General features: G+C 39.3%; 1 protein-coding gene across 8 annotated transcripts in view; it reads left to right on the top strand.

Moving 5' to 3' along the window:
• Positions 1-20,539, top strand: part of GRIN2B (glutamate ionotropic receptor NMDA type subunit 2B) — a 571,331-nt gene that overhangs the window by 129,164 nt on the left and 421,628 nt on the right. For 4 of the 8 annotated variants that reach the window (XM_072954743.1, XM_072954747.1, XM_072954748.1 and 1 more), the window contains one exon: positions 15,916-15,974. The gene's annotated coding sequence lies outside the window, so the exon portion shown is untranslated. Of the gene's footprint in view, positions 1-136; positions 238-1,330; positions 1,418-15,915; positions 15,975-19,680; positions 19,832-20,539 lie in introns of those variants that run through there. The other 4 variants (XM_072954744.1, XM_072954745.1, XM_072954746.1 and 1 more) reach the window with 4 other exon arrangements.

The raw sequence follows: 20,539 nt of genomic DNA on the forward strand, positions 1-20,539 counted from the left end.
CTTTTCCCAATCCCTTTGCCAAAAGCACAAGGGAATTTCCCCCGCAATATTCACTCTGGTAGAACTCCTGGCAATAAAACTCACAAAAGGGTGGGAGCCTTTCATGACTGGTACCCTTGGTGTTTTTAACTCTCAGACTTGTCCATGCCGAATCTCCTCAACTGACCCATTACAATGAAGATTTCCTAACTCAGCATTGGTTCTTACAGAAGTTTCTGCTCCTGGCTTTCCCCTCTGGTAAGTTGTGATTGTCTGTATATATTCACTTGTCTATCACTCCAACTTGGAGAGCAGAAGTTTGCCCTGTGACCTCACTTCTCTGATAGATCTAAGAAGAGTTGTTGACCTTTCAGTTTGTTCAGCTTTTTTCTTGTTGTTAGAATAGAGTGACGACTTCCAAGCCCCTTAACATGCTGGACTGGAAACTCCGTTCCATTCAAAAGGGCTCCACCCTCGTGATCTAATCATACTTGAAAGTCCCCCCACCTCCAAATACCATTACATTATGGGTTAGATTTCAACATATGAGTTTGGAGGGGACACAAAAACTCAGTCCACAACAGTGTATAAATATCGTGTCAGCCTTGGAGCCTTAACACTAGCTCCTCCTCCTGCCTGAAATGTCCCTCCCCAGTTCTTCCCATGTCTGGCTCTGTCTGGTCAGTCAGATCTCAGTTTAATTCGTACTTCCTCAGTGTGATGGTTAGTTTATGTGTAACTTGGCTAGGCTATAGTGTCCAGTTCATCAACCAATTAGGAATAGGGGTGTTGCTGTGAAGAAGGCATTTTGTAGCTATAGTTAATATTTACAACAGTTGACTTTAATTATAAGAAATTTTCCTTAATAATGTGGGTGGGCCTCATCCAATCAGTTGAAAAGTCTTACGAGTAACATTGAGGTTTCCCTGTGGGAGAAAAATTCTGCCTCAAGACTGCAGCAGCTGCTCCTGCCCGACTGACCCAGCCTGCTGGTCTACCCCACGGATTGTGGGCTGGCCAGTCCCTACACCCACATAAGTCAATTCCTTGAAATAAATGTGCCTCTGTGTGTGAATCCTCTGTTTGGTCTGTTTCTCGGCTACTTCCTTGCAGAATCCTGACCAATACGTTCCGTGACAGCTTATCTGACCTGCCACTCTCTGTTAGTCCTTCCCCATGCCACTCTACAGTGTGTTGCCCTGTTTTTGTTTTCTTTATCTCATTCATCTCTCTGCAAATCTCTCTGGGTCATTTGTTTATTTATTGTTTGTCTCTCACATTTCCTTACAAGGCACGTGAAAGCTGGGGTCCCTTGTCTGCTTGTTTCACCCTTCCGTCCCCAGCATGTTGCTGAATGAGTGGATGGCTGCCACCTTGCCTTCTTCCCCACAAGGCCTGGTCCCTCTCGCCTACTTTGACTCAGTACCAACCCAAGGAGGTATATTCTTGACTATTCTCGTTTAATAGGATGTAAAAATGGGACTCTTTTAATGTCTATTTTACCTGAGACTTAAAAAAGGAGGTTGATAATAGGCCTGAAAATAATAGGCCAAAAGTCTCTCACCTTCTAACATGGAGACTCCGCCACTTAAGTAGGCATCTGAGAACTGGCAGCCTACATCTGAACAGCTGCCCGCCCACCCACCCGGCCGGCGGGAGGGGCAGGGTGCTTCCTCTTCACGCCAGCCTAGTTAGGGGGCTTCTGTGGAAATGCTATGGACTACTTCCACCTCCTGCTTGTGAAACAGAAAAACAAGTGGTGTGAGCAGAGGTGCTTGCTGGGCTGGTGGAAGAGGGAAGCAGAGTTTGTCAGAGTCCAGGGATGAGAGAGTGTGCTCTGTGCATCATTATGTGTATCAGATATGGGCTTTGCTAATAGCGAAAGCTGACCAGGCTTTTTCTTTCATGCCGCATGAGAGGGCTACCTGCAAGGGGCAGGAAGCCACAGCAGGAAGTGTAACGTCAGGTGTCCAAACACTGAAGAGGGAAACATTAGTGACCATCTGAGGATATGCATTTGTTGCTTCAAGGGAACAGCAACTTAGCTGTTTCTGGTGGTGTGTGGGAGCATTTCTGAAGAGCTCATGAAAATGCCATGAGAAGAAATGTCTTAAACACCTGCCAGTCCCAGAGAGCACGGATGCCAGCTTACAGCACTGCCAGCCAAGAAGACCTTCCCTGGCTGCAGTGCAGCTAGCTAGGATAGCTCTGGTTACAGATCAACACCTAAATCTCAATGGCTTAAAACAGCTATGGTTTTATTTGCGTTCATACAAAGTCTGTGCAGGCGAGGTGGCCCTCGTTCATCCCTTGGCAAGGAAACACGGGGCGGGGGAGGCACATAATCTCTTAACTGCTTTGACCCATAAGTGATCCACTTCCACTGATGTTCACTGGCTGGCTTAAGTCATATGGCCCCCACCTAACTGTAAGGGAGGCTGGAAATGAAGGGGGGCACACACAGGATGTTTGATGAGGACAGCCTCTGCCCCACTGCCTTTCTCCTCGTTTCCTCCCATTCCCACCCTTCAGTCTGTACGTAGGACCAATAATCAGCCTGAACGTACCAGTATAGCCATACTGGTTATTAAATCCTTTTAAATCCAAGTGATGGATAGAAAGTGGTCTTTGTACTATTCTTTCCACTTTTGAATAAGCTTGAAATGTAGAATTTTAACAATTATACAGGATTAGTTTTTTCTTACTGTTTATTGAGCACTTATTATATTCTAGGACCTTTACAAATACGTATTTTTAAATTTTCACAAAGCCTGTGAAGTAGCACCGTTAGTATCTTCATTTTACAGATGAGCTCAGTAAAACACAAAAAGGTGAAGTCCTCAGCCAAAATGTAATCTAGCCGAGCTGGTAAATGATTTCATACTAATTGCCATTGTCCACTAGTTGTTTATTGACGAGAATGGGAGCTTTTTAGTGAAGGGATCCTTCCTTATTCAGCTTAGTACTTCTAACAGCCTTCCCAAGGCTTGGCACAAAATAAGTTTCCAGTAAATGTAGGAATGGTCATTTTAATGACTGAAGTGGGAGTATAGTATGACTTGAAGTGACTTAAGAGACTGACGAATTCTTAATTATTTGGGTGAGACGGGAAAAGTCGTGGGTGTATCCTATGGGCAGAATATGGATGTGTTCCAAGGGGCAGGAAGAACCAGGTCCCACTAGTCTGAGCGACGTGGGGGCTTGTTTTAAATTGCATCCTTTAGATCCACGTGTTCCCCATACAGATGACACTCTGGGAGATCACTTTGAACGACTCACCTTAAATGCCACTTCCTCACAGAGGCCTTCCCCAGGCACTGGAGCTCAAGCAAGTCCCCACTTTTAGCCTCAGGCCCAGCCCTTCACTCATCTCCTTAATAGCTCTACCACAACTTGCAATGTTTTATCTACTTAAAAAAACCCTTCTCCACTAGAGTGTGAGCTCCATGAGGCAGGAATCTGTCTGTTTTATTTACTCCTCTATCCCCAGCCATAAGAGTGATTCACACACACTATGTGCTCAAGAATATTTGCTCAGTGAATAAATGAGCAAATGAATGAGACCTGGCCCTCATTGTCATCTCCCTGTCCTATACCCTGGGACTTGTGAAGGGTGGCTTGGATTTAGCAGAGCGCTGCATTTGTACTACTCAGGAGGTGGAACTGGCGAGAGAAAGTGACAGGGAGGCATCGCATCCAGATGCCAGCAGAGAGAGATGTCAGTACTCAAGTGAATAGTTTTCGCAGTGCTATTTGTCCAATACAAGGATATGCTGTCACTACATTGATGGATTTTTGTGTCTGTATAGAGGGGAGGAGGGAGAGAGTCCAACCTAGGAATCTTATTATCAGTTGGAGTTGTGCTTCTGTGGGAAAACGCATTCTGAGATTAAACCACAGACTTTAAACAGGACCTTTAAAACAGCTACTTTATAAGTCAGGGCCTGTCTACATAATATTAATCTCTCATTAGGAATTCAAAAATTGCTCACATGCTAGACATTGCTGACAGTTGGGAAATACAGAGTATAAGGCACATTTTCCTTCCTCAAGGAGGACACAATCTAGGTGAGAGATGGGCTTAGACTGTTATCCCTCTTCTGAAAAACTGAAAAGAGATTACTTCTCACCCACAACTTAACATAATTTCATTGTAGGGAGACCCAGACATGAAAATCCTGATAATTTAGAGTTACTCATAGTGCTTTATATTTTACTTTTAGAGAAAGCAAGATATATGCAATGCAATGAAGAATCAGCGTGTCATTTTAACAAAGTTTGACGCTCTTATTTAAAATTTTTAAAGTAGTTCTCTTTTTTCCTCCTTCTTATATCTGTTTAAATGTGGTTAGGTGTCCTATATCCTCCACAGCTTGTAACCTGACAAAATTCTTGCTGCTGCATTTGACCCTGCATTATAGCTGGCAGCTTACACATCTGTCTTCCTCCATAGACTGTACATCCTGTGCTCGGGATGTGAAGCTGTGAAGCTACGGATAATTCCACATATAATTATGGTTAAAAATTATATACAATTTTCTGCAAGTGATAATTTCTTTTCAGCTTTTTATGGTAGGTGGGAATCTAATCCAAGGGTCTCATATTTAGTGACAAAACTGGAGACTGACCATCCTTATTACTCAAGGAAGTATTAGAGAGTGAGGAAGTGATAGAGTTTGTAGATATGTTTCATGTATTTTTATTGTTTTAATTTGCTTTAAGTTTAGAGGTTGACATTTTCCAGTTGTGGTTGGGGATCCATTTTGTGTTCTGAAGGCCTCTGGATACTGACTAGCTGGGCACTTCCCCCAGAGTTAGTGTTCCTTCTCTCTCATTATGAAAGTCTGTCTGTGTCAGTTAAGGACTGACACAGTAACAAACCACCTCAAAACTCAGTGGCTTAAAACAGTGATCATTCACCTAACTCACGAGTCTGCAGGTCAGAGACTGCATGGCTGCATAGTTCTGCAGATCTCAGCTGGCTTCTCTCACCTGTTGGGTGATGAGCTGACTGTGGACAGAGACAACTGAGCTGCTAGGCTGTCATGAGAAATGTAGATTCAGTGACAAAGTGGCATTGATGCAGGGAAGGTGAAGAACGGGGACCATCAATGCAATTAATCTACCCAACTCCTCTCAGTCACGATCCCATCCTTCACACTGACGGAAAAACAGGGCTCAGAACCTCAGCTGGACTCTGCTTTGGGGAAACGGGAATCATTCTCCTTGGTCATCTCAGAGATCCTGTGGAACATGGTAGGAAGATCACAGGACTGAAACAAGAAGACTGAAGACTGGTTTCAGATGGTTGGATGGTCTTTTGCTTTGGCATTTTACTAATAAGAGGACCATATTCCTTATTCTAATGGGTGGCACAGTCTTCTGTGCTATCAAGGCATACACCATATTTGCACATGAGTGAAAGGGGGCTCAAGGACAGTGATAAGTTTGTATCATAGAGCATCCAATATTATTATAGTTATTTCAACTCCCAAAGAAACACAGTATTTATGAGTTAGTTTTTCCAATTTAATATATTTAAAATTTTTTTATTTGTACCATCTCAGTATAGTTTATTCAAGGTAAACTGATGTGTGGAGATTCTTATTCATTATTTAAGGACACAGATGCTGAAGTCTTTCCAGTTCATAGGATAGGCAGGGCTCAAGACTAATTATTAGAGAAATTTAAATGCCAAAAATTGCCCAAGTATGTAAGAGGCTGCATTAAGAACAAATGTGTTGCGTAATAAGTAAATACATGTTCCCCATTCATTCGCTTCAAATCCATTTAGGAAAAATAGTCAGGGATAGCTTTTTGAGTTTTTATTTTAATGTTAGTGAAAGTGTAATGGGACCATTAAAAACATTTGGTTGTACAGCTTAAAGACGAGCATATTTTATCAGCCTCTTTTAAAGGTTCTTTAATGTAGTCTTGTATGTGTAATTTTGAAGCTAAAAGCACTGTCTAAATTTAAGTTGGTTTTTACTAGCATTGCAAACTCCATCTGTGACAAGTCTCAATAGCTGCCCTTTCTATCCCTTAAATGATGTACTTGTGAGGTCCATCCATCAATCAGATGGTGGGGGAACGAAGGCGAGGGTTGTGTATTATTACTGTCAATCATATTTTTCAGTGCAATATGTTTAATGTTATAGAGAAAGTTAGTTTACAGTCAGCTGTTTCATGTTAACTAGTCTGAGAAATAACTACTTCCTTCCCTTTTCCCCTTAATCCCATTTAAGAATTTCTTGACTACTCTTACTCCTATGTTTCTCTCAGATGTTAAACAGAAATTGTAGCTGTATTGTTGTCTGATCTAGTCATTTAAAATTTTGATGTTTCATTTATTATAGATTGTTTTCATTAATTTTAATTTAAAGATGTTGCCTCAGAATATTATCTCAGTTACTGAGTTCTTAGGCAGCCCTCTTAATTCTGCACCCCAGCAAATGCCTTACCCACATACCCCTGGTCAGTCCTGGTCCTGGGCTGTTTTCCAAGGCAGAACAACAGGATCTTGAATTTTGTACTCACTACCAATGTTAGCTTTTCAGAGACTCAGGATCCTTTCTCAGGTGTTGAAAAAGGAATTGTAGCAGTTAGCTACTGTTCCATTCCAACCACTTTAAAATGTTTTAGCTAAAAATCTCCAGCTTATTTAGTTCACGATTTTGTGGGTCAGCAATGTCCGTTATGCTCAGCTGGATGGTTGTTCTGGTCACAGCTGGGCTCTCATTTGTCTGTGCTTACCTGTGAGTCAGGTAGGCAGCTTTGCTGATCTCGGCTAGCAGGGTTGAGACTAGGTGAAACAAGTGAGGGGTTGGGCTGTATCTTACAGGTAATGGGACAGAGAAAAGTTTTGTGTGTGGGAATAATAAAGATAATTTTTCATTAGCTTTGCACTTATAAAGCTCAGTCTGCGTGAAATACAAAAGTGAAGTGGAGATTAGAGTTAGAAGGCTGCTCTGCTGGTCCAAGTGCAAATATTTTGAGGGTCTGAACTAAAACAGTGGCAATGGAAAAGCCATGAAAGTTAATGGCTGTACTATATTAAGAAGGGCATTCATCTGATCCAGGATCACACTTTGCATTAATGTCCTTCAACCTGGAGCAGCTCCTCAGTTTTTCCTCAAATATTCTGACCTTGGCACTTTAAAATAACAAGCCAGTTCTTTTGTAGAATGTCTATAAATTTGCAATATTTGGCCATTTGGGATAATGCTGCTGTTAACATTTTCATTCATGCAATTTGGTAAAATTTCTGGGTCAAAGACTATGTGTATTATAAATTTTGTGGACAATGCCAAACTCTTTTTTAAAGTAGGGGCACCAATTTAGAATCCATTAGCAGTGTGTGAGTTCCAGTTGCTCCATATCCATGCCAACAGTATGATATTAACAGAGTTAAATTTTAACCATTTTGGTGGATATGTCAGAGCATTTCATTATCAATTTAATTTACATTTTCCTCATGATGAATGAGTTTGAACACATTTTCATATATTTGGGTGTCTTCTTAACATAGTATCTCTTCAAGTCTCTTTTCTACCTGATTGTCTTTTTATTATTATTGAATTTGTAGAAGGTCCTTATAAATTCAGTCTATTCAGTCTATAAAGTCTTATGTATGATGTAATACTTTCTTCCACTCCATGCTTTTCTTTCTCACTTTCTTAATGGTTTATTTGATGAATAAAAGTCCTTAATTTTAATATAATCCAATCTAATAAATTTTTCCTCTAGTAATACTACTATATGTGTCCTGTTAAAGACATATTCCTTACTCTAAAGACATGAAGTCTTCTTATAGTATCTTCTAGAAGCTACTTGTTTTGCCTTTACATTTAGGTCTGCAGTTCACGTATAATTGATTTTTCTGGGGTGTCAGGTAGAGGTCAGAATTAATTACTTTCCATGTAGGCATACAGTTATTCAAGGGCAATTTTTGTAAACTGTCCTCATTGCTCTGCAGTATTACCTTTGTCATAAAACAAGTATCCACATATGTATGGGTCCATTTCTTTTTTCTGCATTTTATTCCATTGGTCTAGTTTTCTATCCCTGCCTGAATATCTATACTAACTCAATTATAGTTGATTTAAAAATTCATGATATTTAGTAGAGCAAGTCCTACAACATGATTCTTTTTGAAGTGTATCTGGAGTGTTCTTAGCCCTTTGCATTTCCACATACATCTTAGAATTGGCTTGTCAATTCCTGCAAATAACAGTTGGTTAGGGTTTTTACTGATATTTCTTTGAATCTATGAATCAGTTTGGGGACAGTTTATATCGTCACAATTTTGTGTTTTCAAGCCTAAGAACAGGGACTACTTTTCCATTCATTTAGATCTCATTTAATATCTTTTAGAAATTCTTTAGTATTATTTTATTTTCCCAATTGTATTGATACATTGTGTAAGTTTAAGGCATATAACATGTTAGTTTTATACACTTACATATTGCAAAATTATTACCACCATTGCGTTAGCTAGCACCTTCATCATGTTACATAATTACCATTTCTTTTTTTGTGGTAAGAGCATTTAAGATCTACTGGCTTAGCAAAGGGGATTTCAAGTATGTAATACAGTATTACTAACTATAATCACCATGCTGTATATGAAACCCCCAGAATTTATTCATTTTATAACTGGGTTCTTGTACACTTTGACCAACATCTCCCCATTTCCCCCACCTCCTAGCCTCTGGTAACCATCACTGCCTGTTTCTATGAGTTCTTTTTTTTTTAGATCCTACATTTAAGTGAGATCATACAGTATTTGTCTTTCTCTGCTTGACTTATTTCACTTAGCATAATGCCTTCAAGGCCCATCCATGTTATTACAAGGCAGGATCAAAAAAAAAGGGGCACAAATGAACTTATCTACAAAACAGAAACAGGCTCACAAACATAGAGAACAAACTTATGGTTATCAAGGGGTAAAGGAAGGGGAAAGGATACACTGGTAATTCTAAATTTGTACCTCTTGAGGAGTGACGGAAATGTTAACTATCTTGATTGTGACAGCGGTTTCATGGGTGTATACATCTATCAAAATTCATCAGATTGTACATCTGAAATATGTGTAGTTTCCTATAGAGGAATCATACCACAATAAAAGTATTTAAAAACAAAACAAAACAAAAAAGGCAGGATTTCCTTCTTTCTGGTGGCTAATATTTGTTATCTTCTCTATCCACTCATCCATTGATGGACACATAGGTCATTTCCATATCTTGGCTCTTTTGAGTAATGCTGCAATGAACATGGGAATGCAGATCTCTTTGAGATTCTGTTTTCATTTCATTTGGATATATACCCAGAAATGGGATTGCTGGACATATGGTAGTGCTATTATTAATTTCTTGAGGAAACTTCATACTGTTTTCTGCAGTGGCTCTACCAATTTACATTCTCATCAACAGTGCACAAATGGTTCTTTTTTCTCTACATCCTCACCAGCATTTGTTACCTCTTTTTGATGATAGTTTCTAATAGGTGTGAGGTGTGGTATAGCTCACTTTTGTTTCCCTGATGATCAATGATGTTGAGCACTTTTTCATGTGTCTGTTAGTCATTTGCATGTCTTCTTTGGAAAAATGTTGATTCAGTTCCAATGCCCACGTTTTAATTGGAATTTCAGTTCTTTATATATTTTGGATAGTAACCCCTTATTAGATGGTTTGATAATATTTTCTCTGTAAGGTTCATCTTGTTGATTTTTTTTCCTTTTGCTGTGCAGAGGCTTTTTACTTTGATGTAGTCCCAATAGGTCATTTTTGCTTTTGTTGCTTGTGCTTTTGTTATTCTATTCAAAAAAATTGTTGCCAAGACCAACATGAAGGAGTTTTCCCCTGTGATTTCTTCTAGAATTTTATGGTTCAGTTTTTATGTTTGTCTTTAATCCTTTTTCAGTTAATTTTTGTGAGTAGTATAAGGATCCAATTTTATTCTTTTGCATGTGGTTATCCAGTTTGCCCAACACCATTTGTTGAAGAGGCCATCCTTTCCTCATTGAATGTTCTTGAATCCTTTGTCTAGTTGCTCAGGGTTTAAATTTAGGTTGTTTATTTGAGAATTTTTTCCTTTTTTTAAAACTTTTTTTATTCAGTTACACTCATTTTACAATGTTGTGTCAAATTCCAGTGTAGAGCACAATTTTTCAGTTATGCTTGAGCATACATATATTCATTGTCACTTTTTTTTCCACCGTGATCTACCACAAGATCTTGTATATATTTCCCTGTGCTATACAGTATAATCTTGCTTATCTATTCTGCATATGCCTGTCAGTATCTACAAATCTTTAACTCCCAGTCTGTCCCTTCCCACCCCCTCCCCCTTGGCAACCACAAGTTTGTATTCTATGTCTATGAGTCTGTGTCTGTTTCTGTTTTGTATTTATGTTTTTTGTTGTTGTTGTTCTTTTTTTTTTTTTTGATTCCACATACGAGCGAACTCATATGATATTTTTCTTTCTCTTTCTGGCTTACTTCACTTAGAATGACATTCTCCAGGAGCATCCATATTGCTGCAAATGGCGTTATGTTGTCATTTTTTATGGCTGAATAGTATTCCATTGTATAAATAGGCCACTTCTTCTTTATCCAGTCATCTGTTGATGGACATTTAAGCTATTTCCATGTCTTGGCTATTGTAAATAGTGCTGCTATAAACATTGGGTGCAGGTATCTTTTTGAAGTAGGGTTCCTTCTGGATATATGCCCAGGAGTAGGATTCCTGGGTCATATGGTAAGTCTATTCCTAGTCTTTTGAGGAATCTCCATACAGTTTTCCACAGAGGCTGCACCAAACTGCGTTCCCACCAGCAGTGTAGGAGGATTCCCTTTTCTCCACAGCCTCTCCAGCATTTGTCATTTGTGGACTTTTGAATGATGGCCATTCTGACTGGTGTGAGGTGGTACCTCTTGCAGTTCTGATTTGCATTTCTCTGATAATTAGTGATATTGAGCATTTTTCCATATGCTTATTAATCATTTGTATTTCTTCCTTGGAAAATTGTTTGTTTAGGTCTTCTGCCCATTTTTGAATTGTGGAGAATTTTTTCTTAATGTAGGCATTTATTGCTGTAAATGTCTCTCTTAGAACTGCTTTTGCAGCATCCTATAAGTTTTGATTTGTTCTGTTTCCATTTGATTTGTCTCAATATATTTTTTGATTTTGCTTTTGATTTCTTCTTCAATTCTCAGGAATGTTTCATTTCCAAGTATTTGTGATTTTTCCAGTTTTCCTCCTCTTATTGATTTCAAGTTTCATACCACTGTGTTTGGAGAAGGTATTTGGTATGATTTCAATCTTAAATTTTCTAAGACTTGTTTTGTGACCTATTATATGATCTATGCTGGAGAATGTTCTGGGTGTACTAGAGAAGAATGTATTCTGCTGCTGTTGGATGAACTGTTCTGTATATGTCTGTTAGGTCACTTGATGTAAAATATGGTTCAAGTCTAATCCTTCCCTGTTGATTTTCTGTCTGAATGATCTATCCAATGTTGAATATGGTATACTGAATTTTCTACTATTACCGTATTGTCTGTTTCTCCCTTCGGATCCATTAATATTATGCATTTGAAGAAACAGTCACCACTTCTAAACTTTATAGAGTGATTTTGGTAAAGGAAGACTTTTATCTGCGGGTTGGGGCACACTGGGGTGTGCTGTGACCCAGGCTTTAGAGGCACGTAATGCCAAGTGCAGAGGCATGTGGTGGTACGTGGTCCAGGGGTGCAATTATGCACCCAGTTTCTTTAGCTCAGGCCACTAGGTTCCATAGCATCAACAACTGTATGGTCTTTGATGAGCATTGTGGGAATCCTCAGTGACTGTAAGGGCTACTAGGTCCTCAGTGGCACTTCCAGGTCCAGCACCAGGGACCATAGCAGGCAGTGGTAGTGGCCAGAGATGGTGGTGTGCACACAGTTGGCTGTGGAGACCAGTTATAGGTGTATATGTAGTGGTGGGGGTCTGCTGCAGACACACACATAGTGGTAGAGACTAAGGCAGGCAGCAAGGACTGGGGCCAACTGTGGGTTCACTGGTAGCTGCAGTGGCTCTGGCTGTCAGTATGCTTTTCTGTGGCTGATTAATCTGCCTCCCCACCATCACCACTGTACCCTTGGTGAGCAGTGCAGGTGCAAAGCTGGAGGCGCTGGCTATAGGTGAACACAATGGTGCAGGACAGTGACAGAAGTTAGGGCCTGATCTGGGCTCAGAGCAGCTGCGGGGGCCTGTCTTTCAGTGGGCTCTTCTAAGGCTGTGCAGTCTCCCTTCCTACTCCTGGCCTGTGCACTGCAGTGGAGGCTGGTGGCAGACGTTGGGCCAGTGTGTGCAATTGCTTAGCCTCACACATGACAGTGGGAGTCGCTGGCGTCTAGGCTGATGTCTTGCACTCATGCAGAGGCCTGGGATGCTACTGGTGTGGTTCCCAGGCTCCAGTGGGTGCCCAGGGTAGAGAGTGGGCTGGGGAGTCAGGCAACCAGCTTCGGCGAACACGAATAGCTGTGGTTCAAAGCTGCTATCTGCGGGGAGTCTGCAGCCACTGTGCTGGCCGTCGGTTCCTTCTTCAGTGGCTAAAGCTGTTGTGTTTGCAGAGCAGTCATTGTGAACTGCAGGAGCTCCTGCTGCAAGACTGCCACTGGTAGCCCCTGTTTTTTTCCTAACAATCTCTCTGTGCCTCAGTTTTGCTCTTTTGAGTGCGGTAAAACTAAAACAGGAACTTCATTTGCTGCCCCATGAGGCTGGAAAAGCTGGTCATTCGCCCTGCTCTTCCTTTCCTGGTGAGAGGAGCTCTTTCTAGCTGGGAAATTCCCTCTTGCCGCTGCACAAAGCTGTCTAGGAGGGTGGGACGATGCACACAGAATGAATCTATTTTCCTTCCCTTCTTGTGTGGTTATTCTCGGGTGTCTTTGATTCCTTGTGTTGCTAAAATTTCTTAAGTGGGCTCCAGAGCTCTCCCACAAGTGTTGTTGTTTGTGGATGGCTAACTGCTGATCTTTTTGGGGGACAGAGGCTGGGGTCTCCAACTTTGCCATTTTGGTGACTTCACCTCAGAAATACTTCAGCTTTATGGATAGTATTCTTTAATATGTTTTTGTAAAACATGTTACAAAACATGTTTTATTCCTATGTTTTTTATTTTTTTGATGATTTTATAAAGTTATTTAAAAATTTAATTTTTCTTAGTGTTTGTTGCTGGTGCATATAATTACTTTTTATATATTGATGCTGAATTCAGTTACTTTGCTATATTCACAATTAACAATCTATCTGTAGCTTATTTGAATGCTCTAGAAACACATCATGTTATCTTCAAATAATAAAATTTTTATTTCTCCTTTTCCTAATTAATAAATTTCATTTTATTTATTTATTTTTGCCTCATTGCATTGTCTAAGATCTAAGTACAATGTTCATCAGAAGTGATGAGAATAGCATTATTGTCTTGTTTCTAATCTCAGAGGGAAGGCATTTGGGATTTCATCATTAAGTAAGATATTTGCTGTAACTTTGACACACTTTATCACATTCAGAAAATTCTCTTCTATTCCCAGTTTGCTGAGAATGTTTTATATGTGTTGTTAAAGTAAATGCAATGCTTTGTTTCTGTTTATTGTGATGATTATATAATATTTTCCTTGTTAATAATAAGTAGTTGATTTAAAAATTATTGTTTTAGCAGCACTAACCATTAAACTTTGGTGTTATCTATTTTATATATTGCTTGATTTGTTCTTTTCAGATTTGTGCTTTTATGTTTAAGTTAATACTGATTTGTAATTTTTCTTTCTTACAATGTCTTTATTAAGTTTTGATATCAAGAATATATGAGCCTCAAATGAGTTGAAAATTATTTTCTTTACTTTCTGGAAAAAGTGTGTGTAAATATGGCAACTTTCTTTCCTTATATTTAAATTTAAATTTACCTGCAAAAATACCTTCTTCTGGAAATGATTTAAGTTATAGACTAAAATTTTTAAAGAGCTACAGGAATCTTCAGAGTTTTATATTCTGGATAAGATTTTTCCCCCTAGGAGTTTGTTCACTTTATCAAAATTTTCAATTATTAGTATAAAGTTTTAAAAATATCTTATTTTATTGTATTTTTAATATGTGTGGGATACAGGGCAATGTTCCCATTTTTGTTCTTAGTATTGGTTATATGTGATTTCTAGTTTTGTCTTAGTCTTTAAGACTTCTCTTTTTGAAAACAGCTTTATTGAGGCAGAATTCACATACCATAAAATTCACATGCCACAAAATTGCAAAATGTACAATTCAGTGATTTTTAGTATATTCACAGAGTTGTGCATCCATCACTGCTATCTAATTTCAGAATATTTTCATTTCCAAATCAATTCCTACTAATGTACCCATTAGCAGACTCTCCATTTTCTCCTACCCCAGCCCGAAACAATCACTAATCTACTTTCCATCCCTATGAGTTTGCTTATTCTAAACATTTCACTTAAATGGAATCATGCTGGGCTCCTTCACTTAACATACTATTTTCAAGGTTTATTCATGTTGCGGCATGTATCAGTACTTCATTTGATTTTACTGCCGAATAATAGAGATGATCCTCGACTTATAATGGTTTAATTTATGATTTTTCAACTTTACAATGTTGCAAAAGTGGTGTGCATTCAGTAGAAACCATACTTCAGATTTTGAATTTTGATCTTTTCCCGGGGCTAGGGACATATTCTCTCAAAATGCTGGGCGGGAGCAGCAAGCTGCAGCCCCCAGTCAGCCACATGATCAAACTAATGCACTTACAACCATTCTGTTTTTCACTTTCAGTACAGTATTTGGTAAGTTACATGAGGTATTCAGTACTTTATCATAAAACAGGCTCCGTGTTAGATGATTTTGCCCAACTCTAAGCTAATGTGTTTTGAGCACCTTTAAAGTAGGCTAGGCTAAATTAGTAGATTAGTGTACTAAATGCATTTTCAACTTCTAATGGGTTTATTGGGAGGTAATCCCACTGTAAGTGGAGGAAGATCTATCCTCCATTATATGGATATTTCACATTTTGGTTTTCCATTCACCAGTTGAGCGATATTTGGGTTTGTTTTACACTCTTGACTATTGGGCTGCTATGAACATTCATACACAAGTACATATGTTTTCAGTTCATTTGTGTATATATCTAGGAGCAGAATGCCTGGGTCATATGGTAACTCTAGGTTACTTATAGGTTTAACATTTTGAAGAACCGTCAAATTGGTTTCCAAAGTGGATGCATCGTTTTACAATTCCATCTGCATTGTTTAATGGTCCCAGTTTCTCCATATAGTCACCAAACTGGTTATTGTCTATCTTTCTTGCTTTAGTCATCCTAGTGAGTGGGTGTGAAGTGGTATCTAATGATGGTTTTGATTTGCACTTCCCTAATAATTGGTGATGTATAATTATAATTATAATTATTATAATAATTGGTGAAGCATCTTTTCATGTGGTTATTGGTTATTTTTATATCTTCTTTGGAAAAATGTCTATTCAGATCATTATCCTTTTTTAATTGGGTTATGTGCCTTTTTATTATGGAATGTAAAAGTTTATTAAATATTCCAGTTACAAATCTGTTACCAGATATATGATTTACAAATATTCTGTCCTAGCATGTTGGTTGTTTTTTCACTTTCTTGATGGTGTACTTTAAATATAAACTTTCTTAATTGTGATGTTTCATTTATCTATATTTTCTTTAATCACTTGTGCTTTTGGTATTATGTATAAGAAACCACTATCTAATCCAAGGTCACAAAGATTTACTCTTATTTTTTTTCCTGGATGTTTTACAGTTTCAACTATTACATTTAGATCTGTAATCCATTTAGAGTTAATTTTTTTTGTACATAGGAAAATTTCTGTGACCCACTTTTTATGATGTATGCTTTATTGCAGTGGTCTGGAACCAAATCCATGATATCTCTGAGGTGTGCCTGTAAGTGGAATTACACACGGTATGTGACATTTTGAAACTGGATCCTTATACTCAGCATGTGTGCATTTATGTAGAAAATCTTAAGGAATCTACTAAACTGCTCCTAGCACTCGTGCGAATTTAGCAAAATTACAAGATACAAGTTCAACATAAAAAAATCAATCATATTTTTATATAGTAGCAATGAAATTTTTCTCAAGTCTTCATATGTCAAGTTTGGTTTTTTGTTTGTGCCCTTTTGTCAAGTAATTTGGATTGCATCACTGACATGGCATCATTTGACTGTTGTGTTATGAGAATCTGTATCTTGTTTGAATCATGTGGGGAATGTCGCTTTTTTGCTTGTTTTGGAAGGCTTGTTAGTTATATACTGTTACATAACAGACTACCCCCAAACCAGTAGCTTAATACAGCAAACATTTATGCTCTCACAATTTCTGGGGGTCAGAAATCTGGGGGCAACTTAGGTGAGTGGTTCTGGGTTCGGGACTCTCATGATGCTGCAGTCAAAGTGTTTGCCTGGGCTGGGGTCAACGGAGGCTTGATTGGCTCTTGAGGTGTCACCTCTGAGCTCACTCACGTGGATGCTGACGGGAGACTTCAGCTTCTTGGTCTCCAAGTGGCGGGGCTGCTCCTGCCATGGCTTCCCTTGGAGAGAGAGATCCAAGAGCAAGGGAACCCAAGACTGCAGTCACAATCTTTATAACCTCAAGAGAGGCAAATCATCACTTCTGCCACATTCTGTTGGTCACACAGACGAACCTTGGTACAGTGTGGGAGGGAACAACAGAAGGGTGTGACTATCAGGATCGAGGGACATTGGGAGCATCTCGGAAGCTGGCTACCACATTAAGCATTTAACCCAATTATGTTTAGGCTACAAGTTCCTAAATGCTTTCCGTGGATTGTGTTTCCAATTCAGTTCAATTTTCAAAGCCTCTGCAATGCTATTCAAATCCGTCCCATGTGTGCACCACTCAGTGAGCGATCTGGGGTCCTGGGCAGTGGTCTACCAAGCTTTGGTATACTGTTTAGGATCATTTCACACATCACGAGTGAGCCCATGATTTTGTCATCGCTATATGCGATCCGTTTTTGATCTTTCTCTTCTCTATCTCTCAACACTCTCTGGCACCCAAAGGCCTCTTTCTGGTCCTTTGGCTAGAAAGCAAGTATTTGATCTCTCAGCTCAGTCGCACACTTCCTGCAGCTGGGTCCACCTCCACATTCAAGCAGTGGGAAGATATACATAGAGAGGAGAAAACAATTGGGTTTCCCCCTTCCTGTTATGAACTACTCTTCCTCTTGCCAGAGGGAAGGAAAGTTCCTCCTCAGAGTTTTCAGTGCCTGCCTGGCCACTGAGGTCACTGTTTAAGCACTACCCAGCTGGCTTGGACTGTGGCTTGCTTGAGGTCTTCAGTGAGAAAAAGATAGAAAGGGGGTAGTAAGGTGGGGAGGGAGGCAGAGAGGGAGAAGGGAAGAAAACAAACCAGAGGATCTCCCCCGTTCTCTCCGGACTATTCAGGGCCCTCCTTTTCGCTCCTCAGACCGAAGAGAGCTCCCCTTTGAGCTCTCGTTCTCTGTGTCACATCCAAAATTCTGGGATCTGGGTTGCTTTTCAGTCCAGGCTGGGCGATGAGGAAGGAAACAACCAACCAACCCAGGAAATTCACCATCAGTTGGTTCATAAATCAAGTTCTCTTTCCTTGAACTTCCTGCTACCATTCACTTTTCACAGTCTTCAGATAACTTCTCCATGCATTTTGTCTAGGTTTTTAGTTGCATTCAGCCTAGGCTTGCCAGATAAAATACAACACATCCAGTATAAGTTTATCTCAAATATCCCATGGGACACACACTAAAAAAATTGTTTATCTTAAAATGAAATATAAATGGGTAGTCTGTATTTTTATTTGCTTAATCTGGCAACCCTAATTCAGTGGGGGACAGGGTAGAGTGGGTTTACTCCATATTACCTAGAGAGGAACTTTGTCTTATTATTTATAACAGCTGTCTACCATTCTCTTGTGTGGAGAAACAATGTATTTAGCCACTCTGCTATGAGTGGCTATTTAGGCAGTTTCTAGTTTTCTTCTCTTTCAAATAATGCCACAGTGACATTCATTTATATTTGTCTCAGTGCACGTTGAGTCTCAGTTTCTTTATCTGTGCCAAATAGGGAAATGCAACTGCCTGTCTCAAAGGGTTGTTGTGAGAATCAAATGATATAATGAGTGTGAATATGCTTAGTAAGCTGTTAAAGACTATAGAAATAACTTCTCAGCACTTGCCTTGTTCCGAATTGCAATGGACTTATGAGCATATATGTTTAGCTTTCCTATCTGATTAAAAAACTTCCTTGTGCAGATAGATTTTTGTCTTATATAGCTTTGTAATCACCTCTATCAAGTCTAGCACAGTACTTTGCCATTCAATGACTCATAATAAATACTAGTTGAATAACAGAATGGAAATTTGCCATATCTTCTAACATTCCCTCCATCCTCTTTTAGATATAGCTCATTATTATGTCTATCTTGGTTCTCTTTCTCAATTCACCTGTTTTTTTAAAACCAATTTCCTAAAATCATTGATCTTCAAGTTTTTACATATATTTTTGCCAAGCTTCCTGATGATTCAGATTATTAGCCCAGACTCAGGACCTCCTGATCTGATACACTGTCACAGTAATGCAGGCATTGGCATTTTTTCTACCCTATCAAGACTGGGGGTCATTTGATCTTGCCTCAATCCAGGTAGGGAACTCACTCTGCCAGGATTCCCATGATTGCAAGTGACAGAAAATTTGACTTAAATTAGCTTAAGTTTAAAGGTGGGTACACGTGGCAGAGAAATCCAGAGGTAGCACTAGGTTGATCTAATGGCTGAAATGATGTCACCAAGGTGACCACACAGCTTTGCCTTCCCAGGTAGAAGCTTCATGCCTAGGGACCCCTGCCACTCTGGATTTTTCCTTCCAGAAGCAAAACGGCTATAGCAGTTCTAGATCTTGCATCTTCAAACTATACATGCTAGGGCAAAAATATCTCTTTAAGTAACTCTTGAAGAAGAGAGGAATTTTCTTCCCAGAAGTTCCAGCAAACTTCTTATTGGCTCTGATACCTGGTCATATTACTATGGTCAGGAGAATGGGATATACTGATTGGCTTAGCCTGATTGGCTTAAGTCACATCAGCCCCTGGTTTGGGAGGGTCTAATTCTTCCAAACTCTGAATAAGAATGAGAAAATGGTTTTTTTCAAAGGAAATTCAGAACACTTTTAGGAAATAGAAAGGCTGCTGCTCAGCCAAACAATGCCAAATGTTTTCTATAGGATCGTTCTTTGTTTTAGTTTCATTTCATATATCTACTGAAAGCTCCTTATTTTTTTCCCACCTGAGGTACTTTATTTCTCTGCATCAACACCAAATCCACTTGATAGAAGCCTGCTCAGTGGTAGTTCTGTTTAATGAAAATGTTTTTCTAAAAGTCAAATTATTTCCTTTCAGACATAGGTGAATTGTAATGAATCATTTTAAAAAAGAAGCAAGTCTCTTTAACCATCTTCATTGAAAATCTTACCATTACCCACCTCTGCATTAAATACAAAGTGAAAATACCAACTTCCTTATCCAAAGGCAGGTTTAGCATATGGTTGCAGGTGGGTTCTCACTTTTAATTTAATTATAATGATTAATTTGATTTAATTATAATGATTTGCCTAGGCAACAATTATCCTAAACTGAATAGGAAGAGGATAAGATTTTTCCTTAAAATGCAGAATCAACTGGGTAACTGAAAGAAGCTGCCATGGATGGGGGTGACCAAAGGGGAAAAAAAATCCCGGACTTAAGAAAGACCAAAAGCCAGGAAGAAGTGAGTATGTTTTTCTCAGTCCTTGGTCCTCTTACCAATGCCTTTAAATAATTAAAATAAAAAAATTAAAAATACAATATATATATATATATATATATATATATATAAACAAGCATCATTAGCAGCAGAGATTTGCAGACCAGGGAGAGCATAACTTATTCCACTTTCGAAGGAGTTCCCCTGCCTGAGGCAAAGGGCGAGTGAGCTACTGATAGGAAAATTGATAAGAATTAAAGTCATAGGGTTCTTAAGGCTCATTAACCTCTGCTTTTTTATCTTCACTCCACTTTTGTTGTTCACTGTATCATCTACAGTGACAGCCCAACTCACCCTGTTTATAAACAGAGAATGTCTTTTGATCTAGCAAAACATAGACAAGTATGGATAAGTCAGCTTTCCCTAGAGTGTGTTCACAGAGCCACAGTGGACAGCAGCCCTTGTTTCCAAGTGGAATGTCGGCTCAGTGCTTCCAGGTAATTGTTCCCTGGGTTTTGCTGAGTCGGGGAAGTAACTCAGAGCCATTCTGCTTCCTTGGAAGATGGTAAGAGTAGCAGTTGAAATCTGGATCTGTTTCCCAGTGCTCTGATCTGGGTGGAAGGATGAGAGTAGCTCTGCGGTGAGGCCTGGACTCAGCATGGGAGCTGGTCCCCCCTGTGCAGATCCACAAGAGCAGATACTCCAGGTGTGTTGGGAAGGTGCAGCCACTGT

The sequence above is a fragment of the Vicugna pacos genome, chromosome 34 (assembly GCF_048564905.1).
Source record: "Vicugna pacos chromosome 34, VicPac4, whole genome shotgun sequence".
Taxonomy (NCBI): Eukaryota; Metazoa; Chordata; class Mammalia; order Artiodactyla; family Camelidae; genus Vicugna; species Vicugna pacos.